The 19,351-nt window shown below is 39.1% G+C and overlaps 1 protein-coding gene across 3 annotated transcripts in view; it reads right to left on the bottom strand.

Moving 5' to 3' along the window:
- CDH12 (cadherin 12) overlaps positions 1–19,351 on the bottom strand; it is an 822,829-nt gene that overhangs the window by 530,725 nt on the left and 272,753 nt on the right. For all 3 annotated transcript variants that reach the window (XM_074944993.1, XM_074944992.1, XM_074944994.1), the window contains exon 2: positions 5,228–5,328. The gene's annotated coding sequence lies outside the window, so the exon portion shown is untranslated. The remainder of the gene's footprint in view (positions 1–5,227; positions 5,329–19,351) is intronic.

The raw sequence follows: 19,351 nt of genomic DNA, 5'->3' as shown, positions 1-19,351 counted from the left end.
AGCTGAACCAATCACATGAACTACAACAGAAAATACTGATCTTTATGCTCAGATTCAAAATGCTAACTCAGATACAACCATTTTTTATATATTTGCCCGATAGATAGACCCATGAGACAAGATTTGCACAACTGGATGCCTAAAGTTGGGCTATAGAGTCCATATTTAGACTCTTTAAGTGGCCAGATTTTCACAAGTGCAGAGCACTAACAAGCTCCCAGTGAAGTCAATGGAGATACACCAGGAACTAAGATGACCATGGTATTAGCCCAAACATTGGGCTCAAACTGTTTGAGGTCTTTCAAGTTCTGCATGATTATTTTTAAGGTTATGGAGAGAAGATTATCCAGGACTGTTTTCAAAGATTTATCCCTCCTACTCTCAAAGTGGCATTTCATTTCTTTTGAAGCTCTGGCTCATGGTTTCCAGGAGAACATTAGTTATGGTGGGCCCAATCATTCTTTTCCAAAAGAAAAGCTGATTCATAATTTCAGATTTTGAAATCACAGGTCATGAACTAGTATCCCTTGAATTCCAGAAAGTTGCATTGAAGGCAATGGGCCTTAAACAACAATATCAAGCAGTATGAATGACACAGATGTGCAACCCAAATGATAAATGACCTCACAAATAACCTCAATACTTGCTTACTCCCATACCCAACCTTTCTTATACACAGACAAGGGCTCTCAGAGCCAGTGTTGGCACCATAAGACTTCCCTTAGGACTCTAATGACCTTAAAAGGCAACCCCCAAAAGCACCCGGGTCATGGAAAGCCTTCTTAAAGGTCTTGAGGGAAAGAGGAGGAGGAAATACAGTCCCAGGAAACATCTGATAAGACATAGAGGTGAAGGTTGTTTATTTCCCCAGGCAAAAGATATCTAAGATCTTGGAGGAAGAGTTAAGTTGTTTGGGCAGAGGGAATGCAACATAGGGTAAGGGGTTCTGTGATCTGAGAGTGGAGCCTTGGGATAGGTGGCGGTGAGTGTTATACTCTGTTTTAAAGATCCGAATATTAGCCACTATTAAAACCTCAGAACCTAACTACTGCATTATTCACATGTGCCTGCTTATCTAATACTTAATACTCCCACATACTTGGGGAAAAAGCCCAGCTGTGATCACACTGGAAGGAAATATCTGCATCTTAGACCGGGGCTCCCTCTCAGGGGATAGAGCAAACACACATATCTATCTACAGTGACATCATTAGAAGCCTGAGAAAAAAATCAACAAATAGTAACTTCAAAGCTGAGGAAACTGTGGTGGAAGGGGAAGCAAGAATGAGACTAAGTAGTGTCAGACTTCTTTACGATTTGACATCAAATTTCTCAAGTGGCTAAAAGTTTTAAAATGTGAAGGGACACGGACAACTTAAAAAAAGAAATCACATTTGTTTTGACCATTCAGGAAACAGGATGGATGAAAACAAAATAATTTGAGGCTATGTACAGTTGTGGGCCAATATTTGCAAAAGATATGCCCACATTTACATTTTAAATCCATATTTAAGCACCTAAATATATGACTTGATTTTCAAAAGAGCCAAGCACCAACTGCACAATGACTTCAATGGGCACTCTTGAAATCAGTGGGTGATGTTGGGTGCTCAGCACTTTTGAAAATGAGGCCAACTAACTTAGGTGGCTAAATAGGGAATTAAGAGACTAACTAGGTATTATAAATCTTGGCCTTGAAGCCTTAAAACTCCACCTTTCCTGTGAACGATTTCCTGCTTACCGCATGAAAGCCATTGAATAACACTGAGTTCCTGTGAAGAGGAGAGACAAATCCTGCAGGAGAAGAAGTGGTTTAGGACTCCAGGACTACAATGTGTGAATTCTATTTTTGCTTAAGTTCTTGTGTATTAAATCTAGCTTCCACAGAAGGAAATAAAACAGAAAACACCAGTATAGCTTAATGGGAAACAAACTACCATCAGACCCAGACTTCCCTTATAGTTTTTTTTTTTTCTTGATAGAAAGTGCTCTTATTAAGTGTTCTTTTCATACGAAGGAACTCTTATTAAATCAACTTAAAAACTATTTTTCCTGCTCTCTTCCCAGAAGGCACATGCCACTGCTAATTGAGAGAAGCTTTTAAAAAAATTGACACCCTTTATCCCTGAACAAAGATTACATGCACACTAAGTTGTAATCCTTAGCTTTGCAATATTGCTTTACGAGGTTAAGAAGATGAATGTTCATTGCTTTTAATCCCCACCATGATTTATGAGGCTCTGGGTATCCTTTCCCCAGAGCATCTACAACTGTGTGGTTGTTCCGCCTGCTGCTTAAATTACAGAGACATCTGCAAAGTAAATTATGGATTGTTGTCTTACAGCCGAGCTGCCTCTTCATCTCTCCTGCAGTATTTCTTTGATTGTGACAAGAGGATTTTACATTTTTACTTGTTTGTTTACTCTGTTTGTTTCTCCCAGAATGTGTGATATTATGATGACCTGGATTACTGCCTGTCATGCTAACTTTCAAATAACATTACTACAGCTGTAAAAGCCTGCGAGGGTGGTAAGTGGGTGGGAGCTGAAATCACCCCGCTTTTTTTTTTTAAAGCTCTTCAGCGTTCACAAATCTGGAATTGATTTTCCTAAACTTAACTGAGAATTCTGTGACCAAAAGAAATACTTGAATGTTCTGCATCTATAATGAATACACAACAGTGTTCTGTTGCCCTGACTGATCTCAACTATTATTTCAAGATTAGAATTGCACACACACCCCCTTATACCCCCACAAATAAATGTAGTCCTATATCAATGCATATGCACATATTATATGCTTGTGTATGTTCATATGAGTATATACATATATAAATGAATCTATACCACACAGTGAACATTTGAAACCTAGCTGTCTAAATTCAGGCATCTAAAAGCTACATTTATACACCTAAATAAGTGACTTAATTTGCAAAGATGCTGAGCACCTGTACGCCTTTGATATGACAGTTGTGGGTGCTCAATAACTGACAGATAGACACCTTGTTTCAATGGCTAAATATTGATTTATAGGCTAATTGTAGGAATAAACGTGTTGGAAATTTGTTATGGTGAATATACAAATTTGATGAGCTTCTCCTAGTATGCTTAAGGGGACTGAGGTACACAAGCATTCAAATCTCTAGTGAAAAGATTACTTCAATTTTGTTTGCAAATAAAATGCTGGCAATCTCCATGCTGAAACAGCAAATCGCACTTCCCCCCTCTTATTTGTTCTTTATATTTGTTATCCTTTGTGGATGATGAATCATGATTCCTGATGATAAACATGCACTGTCAAGTCTTGACACAAACAGCACTAGAAAAATGTCTAGTGCCATGTTGTCTGCCAACATTTCCTAAGAGGCATGATTTGTAATTCCAACTCTAATCCCACTGTCAAAAAATTAAGCAAGCAAAGTGAAAGCCACACAGTAATAGGTTATCTAGGGCATTCTCATGAGGCAGGAAATGTATTTTCAACAGCTGATAGCACAACATGCTCCTGGAACACAACTACCAAAGAAACTAATCAAGATGTTGATTTCACTAAAAATCAGAATCTTAAATTATGCATCAGGAAAGAGAACCATCAAGTTATGAGACCTTGGTATTATATCACCAGGTCTGTTTTGATTTGACATACACAACACTGTCCCATGAGGAGACACACATAGTAGGGACATGTGCCAATTTTATTATATTGCTCTTCACAAAGGATTCTAAATGGAGATAGGGCTGAACCAAAATCAGGGTTCCGGACAGTCCCAAATTTCCAGTGTTTGAGATTTTTCATCAGAATGTTGTGGCCCAGACTCACCTGTGAATTCAAAGTATTTTACATACTACATACTGTGTATACAGAAGAATTATTGAAATGCAGCTGCCTCAGTGGCAGAATGTGGCATCTGTAACCCCATTACCACTCAACTCTTTAGGCCAGAATGTGAAGTACATCCTATTGAATGGCAACTATGAGAGTTTTAGGCGTACAGAATGGCATTACAGAAGATGGAGTTTGGGCAGGCCAGCAGGACGAATATCTTACTGTGAAGACAAATACAAGGATTATTTAATTACCAAAACCATCAGGACCTTGGTTTTGCATCCCATCCAAATGATGGCACATCCAACATCACATTGTCCCCAGCACTATGCTCGGACTGTGATCTAGTACTGCTTCAGAGGGAAGATGGACACCTATTGAATCACCAACACTACTGCCCTCTTCATGTAGGCATTCCTTGAAGTAATCCATCCAATGCTGACTTGGTTCAATCTTACTTTCCTCATTACATTGAACGGAAACACAAACCAAGGTGGTATAACTGCATATATCCCACATTACAAATGTAACTCAACTCCCCCGCCTCCTTTGCAGAATGAATTGTTCACTAGACCAAATGGCTCATCTAAATTGATTGTCATCTCCTGCGGATTGAGATGCAGACTCTAAATTTATTTTGATTTCACCTTCAGAGTGTATAATATAACTGCCATCACACATATGACAGCAGTGCTTAAAACCAGCTACCTCCATCTGGTCTAAACTTTAAATAAGCATGGAATATTATCAATGGTTCTTGTTCCCCAGCATTAGATTCCTGACATCAATAAAGGAAAAGAAGCTTGGAGTTTGATTCCACAATTGATCTAGACAGTAGCATATTAATATTAATAAACATGAGGGAGCCTGTGACATTGTCTTCCTTTCCTCTCTAAAAGAGCTTTTACTGAGGTATGACTTTGAAATGAGACATATCTCATTTGACAAAAGTAATACCCTGCAATTACGAGAGAAAAAAACATTATAAAAGTGAAGCTCAAAAAGAGAAAATGGATTTCTGTCCTTTAAGAGGCACTGAGTAGGCTGTAAAAGGACTTTCATTTCCTCCAATCTGCATGCAAATTGAAACAGTCTAAAATGCATGACATACAGTACAGGCATCTGTAAATATAATTCCATGAGCAGAACTGGTGACTTGTACGAGACTCTGGTTTGGACAGAATATTTCTTTTGAGACCTGCACCAAACACTCTATAATTTCTGGATTCTTCTTCCTTGATTTTATGTGGCAAAAACTGGTTCAAGTTTATATACAAACAAAATTGAAAAAGATACTGTATTTTAAACTACAAATTAAATGGATTTGTTTTAGAAAGGATAATTTCATTTAGCACTGGTTTCCAGTAGGTGATGCAGAGATCTATAAAATAGAAAGATCTACCTGTGATTATGGTGCCACATCATCCAAGATCTTAGAGAAGTACAGTTAAGTCCTTAGCTGGCCTCATTCTCCAAAGTCATCACTTGATTCGTCACTAAAATCTGCCAAAGCAAACATGCAAAAGTAAAATATTTAACGTCAACAGTTTAGGTTTATGATTTGAATGCATGAAGAAACATAAAAAGTATCTGATTAAAAAACTCAGTCCTATGGAGGGGGCAAACAAAAAAAATTACAGCAGCATTTTTTCTCTGGATCTTGATGTATAATGCACAGTAAGTGTGAGGGGGAGTGGCTCCTTGAGGTATATGAACCTCCAACTGAGAAAACATGCAGAAACACTGAAGTGCCCATTTTTCTAGCAAGCTGCCTAAAAACCTGTTGGATTTCTGTTGCCAGTGCCCATTAATGAAGATCATGATGCTAGGAAACCTGTCATAATTTGGATTCACTGTTATGGCTGTATTTCCTTCATGCCAACTATCATTCATCTCAGCATGAAAATAAACATACAATGATTTCTCCAATGGATAACACAGTGATGACATGAGTTAATTGCATATTTAGTGTGAAATGCTGTGTTACATTCTGATTGTTTTGAAGTTAAACTGTGTAACCACCATGGTTTACTTCAGAATCACATACTGACTTAACAAGTGCACCACTGGACTGAAGATGTAATTAAAACAGCCTATAATGGGGTAAGTAACACAGCAAGGCCATGTGACTGACTCTCATTTTTTGGAGCTTTGGCTTCAAAGCTGAAAGAATGAATAGGTCACGAGTGAAATACTTCAGATAGTGTCTTATGATTACTATAGGATTGACAATGTGCTTAGTATTGTAAAAAACAGTGCCCACCCCTGAGATTTTGATGATCTAGAGGACAGAGAAAGACAGACAAGTCACATTGGTAAATGTAGAAGAAGTTACCGAAGATATCTGTGGATAACGTTTTTAAATAACGTACACACTGGCCACTTCTGCATAGGCGTATTCCAATACCAGAAAAAAAAAAAGATGGTCATGAAGGATAAGGCTTAAGTGGCTTAGCTGAGTTGTGGGACATTCATAGCCCCATCCCAAACTGTGCCTATTGCTAAGCAAGGATATCAGTTTCTCACTTCTATGTCCACCACCTTCTTAAAAGTCACAGAGTCACACCCCCAAGAAGTTAGAGTTATTTCACTCTATAAATCAATAAACAGTGCAGTGATGACCAAATAGCATAAGCTATAAAATGGGGAAGTTGACATTGTTTTCTTGTGGGGAAAAAAAAAAAGAAACCAGCATAACCACTGGAACTTCTTAAAGGCACGGGCAACTGACCAACTCTACTACTGTTCCGCTCCTGCGCTGTAGTTTATCCTTATGTGACATTTGATGTGACGCTAATCACTTTCACTACATTACCAATACAACAAGAAAGCTCTGGGGTAAAATCATGGTACGGCAGAAGTCAATACTATTGACTTGATCAGAGTAGGATCCTTCATCAATTGCTTGTTCAGTTGTTAGTGCACTGGAGTCTCTGAAGGAAAATGAAATGAAAAACAAACAAAAAAAGAGAAACGGAGAACAGAAAGGAGTAGAAAAGAAAAAGAAAATGAAACAAATAAACAAACAAAATCAACAAGAAATAAGGCTGAGAGGAAAATAAGGAAAGACTGTGAATGCCCAGATGAAAAGGGGAAAGATACAAAGAGACAGAAGTACAGTTGAGCTGACAAGCAACTTTTCAACCTCTACCTTTGGTATCCCATGGAATTTTCATGTTAGATAATGTGGGTTACTAGATTACACTGTCCATCAATGCACGTACAATACTGGCATAAACATGAACACAGGAAAAATAGCTAATCTATGCATACGGATATATACAGCAGTGGTTTTCAACCTGTGGTCTGTGGACCCCTTGGGGGTTCACAGACTATGTGTAAAATTTCCAAAGGGGTACACACCTCCATTCACAATTTTTTAGGGGTCTGCAAATGAAAAAAGGTTGAAAACCACTGATCTATAGTATAGGCAGAAAAGAGAAGTAAACTATCACAAAGCTATCTATATTTAAAAAATATGCATTTTATTACATAGCTGTCTAAGACAGTAGAATGTTAATTATGCATTTATAAATCCAAAGCCTAATTTTGCAGTCCTTACTCAGGCTATATTCCCATTGGTTTAATCAATGAGCCCATGATAGTCAATCCATCTTCTGTGTATGGGTTATCAATACCATGCCATTTAAACAAAAGCTAGCACCAAAATGTCCACTGGCTTCATTGGAAACAGGATTGGGTCCCAAATGACTTGTTTGTAATTTTGTATGCCGTGTTATTGTTGTTGTCATGTTGGTCTCAGTATATTAAGAAGACAAGTTAGGTGAGGTAATATCTTTTATTGGACCAACTTCTGTTGGTGAGTGAGACAAGCTTTCAAGCTTAGATGGAGGTCTTCAGTTCTGGGAAATGTACTCAGAGTGTCACAGCTAAATATGAAATGGAACAGATTTAGCTGTGAGTATGTTTCCCAGACCTGAAGAAGAGTTCTGTATAAGCTTGAAAGCTTGTCTTTCTCACCAACAGACATTGTTCCAATAAAAGATATTACCTCACCCACCTTGTTCGTAATTAACTTATAACTTCTAATGAAACTTCAGTTTATTTGGCCTGGTAGTGTTCACTTAAGAGAATAAATTCCCTTCACTGCAGGAAGTGCTGGGTGAAATTCTAGGAACTGTGTTATGCAGGATGTCAGACTAGATGACCAGAGATCCCTCCTTCTTTCAAAAATCTCTGAATCTAATGTAAAAAATGTAATAGGAGAGCCAAATCTAGAACTAGTCAGAAAATACCAATTTGTGGAACCCAAAATGTTCTCATGGAAACACAAGTGCTTGGAAACCATGAGAATCTTGGCTCTAACCTAGGTTTGACTCCCAGCCCTGCAGCTGATCTCAGGGTTCCTCAGGCCGAGCTCTCAGGGTAGCTGGCTTCTCAGGTTCCACAAGTTGGGCAGTCCTAGTGAGCCCACTGGTCCAGGACTTTGGAAGCCATGGGATCTATGGCCCTGGGGCAATGTGCATGACTGGGCTGCCCCAGAGTCATGGACCCTGGGGTCCACAAGAGCTGATTGAAATGATTCTTGTGAGATTTAACGCTTCCCAGTAGCAAATAGCAGCAGTGAACCTGACATGAATCATGTCAATTTCACTGAGCAGCTCCTTTCAGAATCATTGTTTCTGTGTTTCCAAAACAAAAATATTTTTGAATGTCCTCTTCATGGAACATTTCAAAATGACAATTTTTCTTGAAAACTGGAAGTTCCAAATTTCAAGCACCTCTCGCCAAGTCCTGCTCATTTTGCTCATGAGACATCCTATTGACTTCAATGTTAAAGCAAGAAGGATTTGGATATCAAGTTTTTATGCCCAGAAAAAAGAAAAAAACGCAATTTGGCTTTTTCTTTTAACAATTTACTGGTGACCCTGCAGAATTCTCTAACTCATATTAAAACATGAACATGTTTAGGAGAAAGTAAAAAAGAAACCTTCAGAATCTCTTTGTTTCTCAGAATCTGCCTGATAGAAAGCGTGACAAAAAAACCCTTTGATCTGTCTACTGTAGTTTTGCCTTTGCCGGCTTTACATCCAATCTACTGCACCATGCGCGCGTGTGCACACCCACACGTCCAATTTTCACTTTCACCTTTCCTCTGCAGCCAGAAGTCATCAAAAGTTCTCCTAACAAATTTATACGGTAATATTATAAACTTTTTTCTCATCATGTCACTGTCACGTGCTATTGATCTGGGCTTTGTATCAGCAATATTAACTTCCTGAATCAATAACTCTTGATATCAGTTCAAAACAGAAGTCAAAAATTTTGCTTAGGGTTACACACACTGCACTGTTCTTAAGAGATACTGTGGGTGCTGATGTGGAAGATGGATATGTGTATTAATATACAAATGAATATTATAATACTGGAATTTTGAAAGCCAGAAATATCTAGATTTTTAGCATTAACATTGAAAACCTCTATTGGTTTAAATTATTTTTAACATACAGTGAGAGCATGGTCCCATTTGTTTTCTGCTTAGCAGTTTCTACTGAAAAATACTGACAACTGGAAAGAGATGAGAGTGATTTATATTGCCAAATAAATACTTCTTTGGTATTGTAGTACTGATATTGTTATTAGTTACATTGATTTAATTTAAAAAATCTTGTCTCCAACTATTCAGTTTGCCTAGCTGGAGGAAAAGACGAGCACATACAATATGATGTATGGTTTGGTTTTATCATCTAGTCTAGACTGTGACTTAGAACTATGCTGCTTGAATACACCAGAAAATACTCATGACCACAGGGAAGTTTAGAAAAACATTTACAAAACAAAATTAATGCTGTCAAGATTGTTATCCCCCAGGAAATTGAAGGAGAAATCTTGTTGAACCAAATGATATAGAACCTGCATACTTGGAAGAATAGTGTGCTATTTGAATTTGAAATATTTTTTAAAACAAGACAATTAACTGGAGGTCATCTACCTTAGACTAGATTAAATTACAGTTCTCTACTCTATCCTTTTTGCCTGACGTATCTGGAACTCTACTAAAGCTTCTAACAATTAATGAGAGCTGGAATACCTATTCAGGATATACACTATAACAGAATAAATGGCTAGAGATTAGGGGTGAGCAAAAATGGGGACCTCCAATCAGTACCTTTTTGGTTGAATTCCTTGACACATACCACCTACAATGGTTGCAGATTGGAAATGAAATTGCAAGAGGACTGTTTCCTTGTTTGAATGAAAACCAAATATTACATAAACTACTATTATTTAAAATATTATACTCCAGAATGGTGTAAAACACATTCGAACTCATGATCTTCTATGTCTGCCAACAGCGCTGGGGAGATGGATGTCCCAGACAACGGCCTCTGACTGTTGGCAGGTATCTACTCCACAGTTTCTGTTGTCTCCTCCTCTCCAAGATAAAACAAAAAAAACTAGAGCCACCAGCTTTTGTATTCTAATGCTTGGTCTTGAACAGCCACAGCATGGTGCATTAATTAAGACAATCTCCATACATGAACAGCCTGCCAGGTAAAAAGAAAAAAGAAAAGGAGTACTTGTGGCACCTTAGAGACTAACCAGTTTATTTGGGCATGAGCTTTCGTGAGCTACAGCTCACTTCATCGGATGCATAGCATATCGTGGAAACTGCAGAAGACATTATATACACACAGAGACCATGAAACAAAACTTCCTCCCACCCCACTGTCCTGCTGCTAACAGCTTATCTAAAGTGATCATCAAGTGATCATCAAGGAAGGCCATTTCCAGCACAAATCAAGGTTTTCTCACTCTTCCCCCCCCCACACACACACACACAGACACACATACAAACTCACTCTCCTGCTGGTAATAGCCCATAGTTTCAAAGAGGGATGGGCTATTACCAGCAGGAGAGTGAGTTTGTATGTGTGTCTGTGTGTGTGGGGGGGGGGGGGGAAGAGTGAGAAAACCTTGATTTGTGCTGGAAATGGCCTTCCTTGATGATCACTTGATGATCACTTTAGATAAGCTGTTAGCAGCAGGACAGTGGGGTGGGAGGAAGTTTTGTTTCATGGTCTCTGTGTGTATATAATGTCTTCTGCAGTTTCCACGATATGCTATGCATCCGATGAAGTGAGCTGTAGCTCACGAAAGCTCATGCTCAAATAAACTGGTTAGCCTCTAAGGTGCCACAAGTACTCCTTTTCTTTTTTCTTTTTACGAATACAGACTAACACGGCTGTTACTCTGAACCCTGCCAGGTGTTATGGGAAGTGAAGTGGCCATATGTTCCAGACACTTGAGGACAAACCAAAATAGGCTTCAGCAATGGGTGTTTAGAATGATCCTCAGAAGGGAGTTACAGTACACAGGAACAGAATGAGTGGACAGAGAAAGTTTATGTTGATTCCCATATATAAAAGACAGCTATCCAAGAGAGAAAGGAAGAAGGTAGATTATTACTTTTAGCCTTAATCTTGCTGTTTTAGAAGTCACATAGACCTGGCTGCATTCTTAAAGTTAAAGTCAAATCTGACAAAAAACAGTATCCTGTGCTTCAGATCAGGGACTTCAGAACTGGAAAATAAGACTAGATAAGTGAGGTATGAATAATCCAAAAGAATGATCAACACATACTGGGATATCGTCAGTCTTACTGTAATCAAACAAAGGGAAAAATACACACACAGAGGACCTATCATAATACTCCTGCAAGTTTAGGAGACCAGGCACATTACTGTTGTAAATTCAAATAAATCAAATAAAAAATCATTATTGGTGAATGAGTGACTAGGAAATACAATCTCATAAAAGATATGGACCTATGAATAATGTAGATTAAAATGACCTGGCATTGTTTGATTATAGGTACATATAAATATATTGCACTCTGGTTGGATTAATTATTTATCGAGCAATTCACTTGTCTACCTCTTAGATGCATTCAGTTCTGCTCTATTATTTGTGGGACTGGCATTCCAGCTTTCTTTCTTTGTCAAGTCCATTGTGCACCAGCATGTATTCTTCACAAAGGAAAGACTTTCAACTAAGGTAAAGATGGTCGTTTTGTACCCATCACACTTATGTGCCAAATCAGTTGAGGACAGACTATGATCATAGACTGAAAGGCTTTTCCCTCCCTTACGTTACTAAAGCACCATCTTGAGACCAATCTTATCTAACACTGCCATTTAATGACTTTAGCATAAAAAGTGGGAGTGTACTAACAAAATTTGCAGGTGACCCAAAGTTGGCAGGTACAGTGCCAATATGGAGGAGGACTGGAATTTCAAACAAGAACATTTGGATAACTTTGAGAACTGAAGTAATAGAAATAGGATGAAATGTAATAGTGCAAAGTGCAAGGTCATGCACTTGGGGACTAACAACAAGATTTTTGACTATAAGTTGTGAACATATCAATTGGAAGCAACAAAGTGGGTGCATTGGTCAAATCACAAGACAACTATCAGCTGCTAATCTGATGTGGCTGTGAAAAAGACTAATCCAATCCTAGGATGCATCCGGTGAGGTATTTCCAGCAGAGATAGGGAAGTGTTATTGACATTTGAGAAGGAACTGGTGAGGCCTCATCTGGAATACTGTGTGCAGTTCTGGGCTCTAGTGTTTAGGAAAGATTAATTCAAACTGGAACGGGTGCAGAGAAGGGCTACTAGGATGATCAGAGGAATGGAAAACCTACCTTATGAGAGGAGGCTCATGGAGTTTAGCTTGTTTAGCCTAACCAAAGGAAGGTGGAGGGGAGATATGGTTGGTCTCTATAAATACATTATAGGAAGAAACCCCAGGGAGGGAGAAGAATTTTTAAGTTAAGGGCCAATGCTGGCATAAGAACAAATAGATATAAACTGGCCAAAAATAAGTTTAAGCCTGAGGCGAGAAGGAGAGTAGTGGGGGCAAAATACCTAACTTGTTTCAAGACTGAGTTTACTAAGTTTATGGAGAGGATGGTATGATGAGATTGCCCACAATGGCACAGGGCCCATCTGAAACTGCTATTAAGAAATATCCCCAGCAGCCAGAGATCGGACAGTAGATGGGGAGGGCTCTGAGTTACTACAGAAAATTCTTTCCCAGATGTCTGACTGGTGCATCTTGCCCACATGCTCAGGGTCTAACTGATTGCCATATTTGGGATTGGGAAGGAATTTTCCGCCAGGTCAGATTGGCAGGTTAGACTTGGGGAAGTGGGATTCATCTTCCTCTGCAGTCTGGGGCACAAGTCACTTGCTGGTTTGAACTAAAGCGGTGTAGAGCAAAATGACGTGAGAGGTCACACTAGTGGGATTGTTCCCACACGGGCAGGGGCGTTCTGGTAGCTCTCAAAATGAAAAGGGTCTGAGACAGTTGGTAAGATGCCAAAAAGGTCCTTGGGGGAAAAAATTTGAGGACCACTGAACTAGAGTAAATGATGGATTCTCTGTAACTTGAAGTCTTTAAATCAAGATCTGAGGACTTCATTAACTCAGCCAGAGCTTATGGGCCTACTATAACAGTGGATGGGTGAGTTTCTGTGACCTGTGATGTGCAGGAGATGAAACTAGATGATCACGATGCTCCCTTCTGGCCTTAAAGTCTATGACATTTTACTGTGTTTGCATATTTACAAAATTTGAATGTTGAATGTATTGAGGACAAATAATAATTGAAAAGGACAGCATGTACACTTTGACCATTCAGAATAATAGCAAATGATATTGCAAAGAAATGGACTTCCATTGGGGGCTTATTTTATAACTATAAACTCGCATAAAGATGTAGTGAGGAACAGTTAAATATGTTGTCACACTTGCTCCTCCACAAATCAATGCATAAATCACACTTACTCCTCTGCCAGGGCCTCATTCTCTTCCCAGTGAAATTAATGGCAAAGCTCCCAGTGGCTTCAAAGGTACAAAATCAGGCTTTGGAAGCCCTGCCCCACACTGGTCCTATCAACACAATCCCCCCTCCCCCTGCAACACACACACACACACTTTTTTTTTTGGCTATTCTTCTGTGAGTAGTAGGTGGCAACAGTGCTTCCTGTTATTGTTCGCAGTCCTGTGCAGAGACGCTAAATTAGACCTTGGTTACTAAAGCAACATGTTTTGTATAACATAGAACAGCCATGGCTGTTGATGTTTTCATGCTTGGCCATGTAAAAAGGCATATCTCCAAAAGATATGATTTTATTCACAAAATTCTGTAGAATTCTTAGCAGAAAAAGGTTTTTAAAAGTATCTTTCTGCCTGTGGATAAGTATTGCAGTTGCAGTAATGTCTGGTCCACACTGTCCATTGGTTTCTAAGGAACTTCTATAATAGTAAGTGCTGTTTCATAAAACCTTTTTTTTAAACTTTCATCATAGGTGAAAACTTTTATCACTTTTGTTGCTCTCCTCTGGACTATCTCCAACTTATCCACATCTTTCCTAAAATGTGGTGCCCAAAACTGGACACTCCAGTACTCCAGCTGAGGCCACACCAGAACTGAGTAGAGTGAGACAGTTACCTCCCATGTCTTACAAATAACACTCCTGAATGATATTAGCTTTTCTAAAAACTGCATCACATTGCTGGCTAATATTCACTTTATGTTCCACTATAACCCTCAGATCCTTTCAGCAGTACCACTACCTAGCCAGTTATTCCCAATTTTACAGTTCTGAATTTGATTTTTCCTTCCTATGTGAAGTTTTTTGGACTTCATTGAATTCCAGCTCATTGATTTCAGACCAATTCTCCAATTTGTCAAGGTCATGTTAAATTCTAATCCTGTCCTCCAAATTGCTTGCAACCCCTCCCAGCTGAGTGTCATCTGCAAATTTTACAAGCATACTCTCCACTCCATAATTTAATTTATAACATTTCAGGGGTAATGTAATACCCACAGGCCTGCTGACACTCATAGGACCACAGTGGGCTGTGTTTAAATGACTGAGGGCTATGTTCGTCCCTTTCCTTTTCCTCCTTTCTGAATGAAACTTGGCTTCAGTTCCTACCTCCTTATCTGGGTTCTCTCTTTCTATCCTTTTCACCTCTGTTTGAATGCATCTTGGCTATTTTGGTCACATTCATTCTTTCTAAGCTGCATTTAGATCTTTTCATTTACTCTCTCACTTTCAAAATGGTCTGCTAACCAATGGCAACTGGGGAGAACATTTACTAAGGCCTCTTTGAAACATGGGCTGCACTATTGCTCAAACTAGCTGATATTTCAGTCACTGTATGAATTGTATTTTATGTGCACAGAACCTTCATGCAAAATTATTTGGAATCCATTGTCAAATTCACTGTTTTTCCCTGGTGATGAGACGCCTGCCCCACTCTGGGATTTAAGGGGGTTATAGAGCCCTTGGGATGCTGTGCGGGAGGAAGCCAATCAGAGAGCGGCTGCGATGAGCAGCCAGTCAGGGCCAGGCGGGCCCATATAAAAAGGGCTGCAGAGCAGAGCAGCTTCAGTCGCTCCCTGGAGCTTGAGAGGGAGGAGGACTGGTTGCCTTGCAGACTGAAGGCAGCAAGCACCCTGGACAGAGCAGTAGTGCAGACAGAGACCCAGGGAGTTAAAAGCAGTTCCTGGCAAGCTGCAGGGATCTGCAGGCTAAAGCCCTGAGGCGAGGGCAAAGAGAGTGCTGGGACCACAGGGAAGTGGCCCAGGGAGATCTACAGAGTTGTTGGAGGGGACACAGCAAGTGGTGGACATCTACAGGGTCCCTGGGCCTGGAGACCCAGAGTAGTGGGTGGGCCTGGGTCTCTCCCCACCCCCTCACCACTGAACAAGTAGCCAGGCAATTGGCTGAGTTGCCACTGAAGAAACTGGCTGGACAGTGGACTGCAGTTCCCCCGGGAGGGAGTAGAACCAAGTGTAACACAGCTGGAGGGCTGTGTCCTGAAGCGGATGCAGTGGTCCGTGGGGTGATATAGGTCTTGGAGCAGAAGTGATGGTGGCAAGACATCACCAAAAGAGGGTGCATTGGTGAATGGAGCTAATCCTCAGGACAGCCAGCAGGAGGCGCTGTGGTGGTGAGTGAACCCCATCACATCCCCCTTATGTGCTGCTTTACAAGGCGGCATTTACTTTGCTGGCTAAGCATTATGGGGCTTTATTACAGGTGGGGACTTGTTTCCTTATCTTCAGAAAAATAATGTGAACATAAGCTTCCCACCATTTTGTTAGTTTTGTCCATGCTCATGTGGAGAACCATGCATGAAATACTTTTTTCTGGCACTTAGTTAGTAGTAGCACTTCTTGTTGAGGTTTGTAGGCCTCTGCCAAGGACTGGTCAATATACTGAACGGAATAAGAACAATATTGAATTACTTTAAAAAACAGCCTAATGACAGCTTTTGAATATGTTAAGGGCTGTTATAAAGAAGACACGATCAATTGTTCTCCCAGTTCTCTGAAGGTAGGAGAAGAAATAATGGACTTAATGTGCATCAAGGGAGATTTAGGTTAGATATTAGGAAAAACTTTTTAACTATAAGGATAGATAAGCACTGGAATAGGCTTTCACAAGGGAGGTTGTGAAATCCCCATCATTGGAAGTTTTAAAGAACAGGTTGAACAAACAACCGTCAGGGCTGGTCTAGGTTTACTTGGTCCTGCCTTAGCACAGGGGATGGGACTTGATGAACTCTCGTTGTTCCTTCCAGCCCTACAGTTCTATGATTTTCATATACATGTTTTAATTCATTTTAGCGCTAACAGAATATGCCAAAGGTGCAAGCCCAGAGACTGGAGTTCTCATTTTTTTCTAAAGAACAGCAATCTGGGTAATAGTTACATCAGCATCTGTAAACTAACCTGTCAGATACCTCAGCCCTGTTTTGGAGGGACTGCTTCCGATGATGAGAAGGTGATTAAGGCTCCATTACCTGCACAATACTTAAATCTCCTATAACGCTGACAATGGTGGTAGTTATTTTTCCTTGCGGACATCAGGTCACTAGGAACTGCAGTGAGACCAATCATACATTCTGCATAGCAACTGCAGCGCTTTCAGACAGTAATGATTTTCAGTCACCACTGACTTGGCTTGAATTTGAACTACTGACCGAAAGGGCAAAAGTGCTCTAGCCAATTATCAATCTCCTGAGCCATCCAGCCCCTTCTATTATCTTGATTTCTTTTACAAGATTAACACTGTTACCACAATTTAATCAAATAAACTTTTGGGTCTGATATTTACTTCATCCCATATCTGCTTCCTATAAAAGATAAGATGGGACAAGAGGGCCTAAATGAAACAGCTACCACTAATACCTCTTAAGAAATTAAATGCTGACTGCTCAGGCTATATATGAAGCATTAAGACTGAGAATTCTGTCGATTCACTATATGGTGCTCTATCTTCTTGAAGATGGCAAAACATTTTGCCCTAAGCTTTCAGAAGGGAACAGTAATTTGGGGTTGTTTCAATGATTGGGTGCCCAACATGGAATATCAAAAGGGAGTTGATTTTCAGTGAGTAGCTACTCACCACTTTCTAAAAACTAGGCCCTTTTAAAATGTACCTAGCTTGGCACCAGAATACTGACAGATCAAAATAATCACTGTCTCTTTTTGAAAATTTAGCCCACCACATTACTGTGGTACTCAACGTATGTATAAAACTATCAGATACAGGTGAAGTTTCCTTCATCTGAGATGGGAAGTTGATTCTAGACTGGTTCACAAACACCTGATGGTAGTTTATTATGACATCTTCAGATCAAGATTACTATGGATTTCTCAGATAAGTCTGCATTCATCTCCATCCACTTTTATGCATATGCTAGAGGGGGGAGGAGAGGGCTCTTTTTTAAAATTCCACAACCAAAAGGAAGGATTCACTCTGAATACTAAGTGATCTTTCATAAGGGTGATTTATCTCTGGTCTGAAAATATTTTAGACTTTCATCTTTGGAATTGACTACATTGCACCAAGTGTAAGGTACATTAACAATAATAAAATAAATAACAGAACAGGATTGTCTACAAGGCTCCCCTGGCCTGGTCTTCACCCCCCACTCAATTTGAAGTTACAAAAGTTGAACTCTGTACTACACGTAACACGTTTTTCAGGAACAGCAAAAACAACAACTTTACAGTGAACATACTTTAGACACATTCCTTTGTAAGATGGGTTCACTTTCCTTCTTGGCTAATGGCTATGAGAACGTGGTTTTATTTAAATGGAAAACCAAATTATTGAATTCTCCAATCCCTCACCTCTCCCTCCACAACTGTGCACACATACCACTGGGACACAGGTTTACCCCAGGTTAAATAGGGGGTGGAGGATTTTTGTGAGAGGTGATTCTTCAAATCTGGTATGTTCCTGTTGCCAGTTTTCCTATCATTACATTTTATTAATTTGAATTGAGATTGTTTGTCAATGAATCACAGAATAAAGCAGCATGTCAAAATAAGTAAACAGGTAACTTTATCAGAATTCCCATCAACCTCATTTATTGCAATACGAAGAAAATACATAATACAACATACCAGAATCATCTGTTATGATTCCATACCCGAGCTGGCCATTACATTGGATTCTGTACTCCAGCTTCCCTTATACAATGTATTCATGCTGAATTCATTTATTAGAAAAAGCCATTATCTATCATTTTCCAACAATCCAAAGAACTCCCCCAACACCCCCCCCCCCAAAAAAAAACAACCTCTGTTATAAGGACATTTAACAGCATTGAACATTGGGTTTGAAAATAGTACCAACTGAAACCTATTAACCAGTTTAATTCATAACTATAAAATGATTGAACTGCTCTCTTCCTGGTAAGGATCCATTTGAAAATCGTGAGGGAGGGGAAGGAAATGTTGTGAACCTAGGCGTTATTGTGAAATCATAATTTGATTAACCTTTAGGTCTCATTTCTGCAAGAAAAATATTTATATGGATACCTTTAAATAAATCATTTTGCTTTTGCGTACAACTGGACAAGCTATTTGGTAAAAATATTAGAGTATTATCTTCTGTATCTCTCAGGCTTACTTCATAATTAATTTGCTAACCAATAAAATGTAAACCTAGACACACACACAACTGTTTTAGCAGTTAGTAAATTAATCATTGCTTCAACTACATATATACAGAGTATGTGACTAGACATGTGATATTTGCTCATGTATTGGATGATAAATGGTTTAAACAGAACAAAAAAGAATGCACATCCTATATGAATTTTCAGGCAATGATATTTGTGTTAAATTTGTGCAACTGTCAAGGTTTCAGAATTTTCATTATCCCATAGTGATTGACAGAGAACTCGTATTGGCTCTTTTATTTCTGAAATATTTACACAGCTTTTTTTTCTTCTTCAAAAGTATTCAACAGCTTTTACTTCATATTAGTTTCAGGATTTAAATTTATTAGAGTACTTATAGATCATCTCTTTTTTCATCTAAATGAAACACTGGATTTTTTTTCTTCAGAACATGGAACTCGCAATATATCTGGTAAATTATATGTGAGCATTGAGATTGCATGATTAAATCTTCATTAAATTCAAAATTATGGGTCCCACAGCAATAAAATAAATAGAAAGTTCAA

The sequence above is a fragment of the Natator depressus genome, chromosome 2, assembly GCF_965152275.1.
Source record: "Natator depressus isolate rNatDep1 chromosome 2, rNatDep2.hap1, whole genome shotgun sequence".
NCBI classification, from domain to species: Eukaryota; Metazoa; Chordata; order Testudines; family Cheloniidae; genus Natator; species Natator depressus.
Note: the sequence above shows the minus strand (reverse complement) of the source record. Positions and strands in the feature narration are given on the sequence as shown.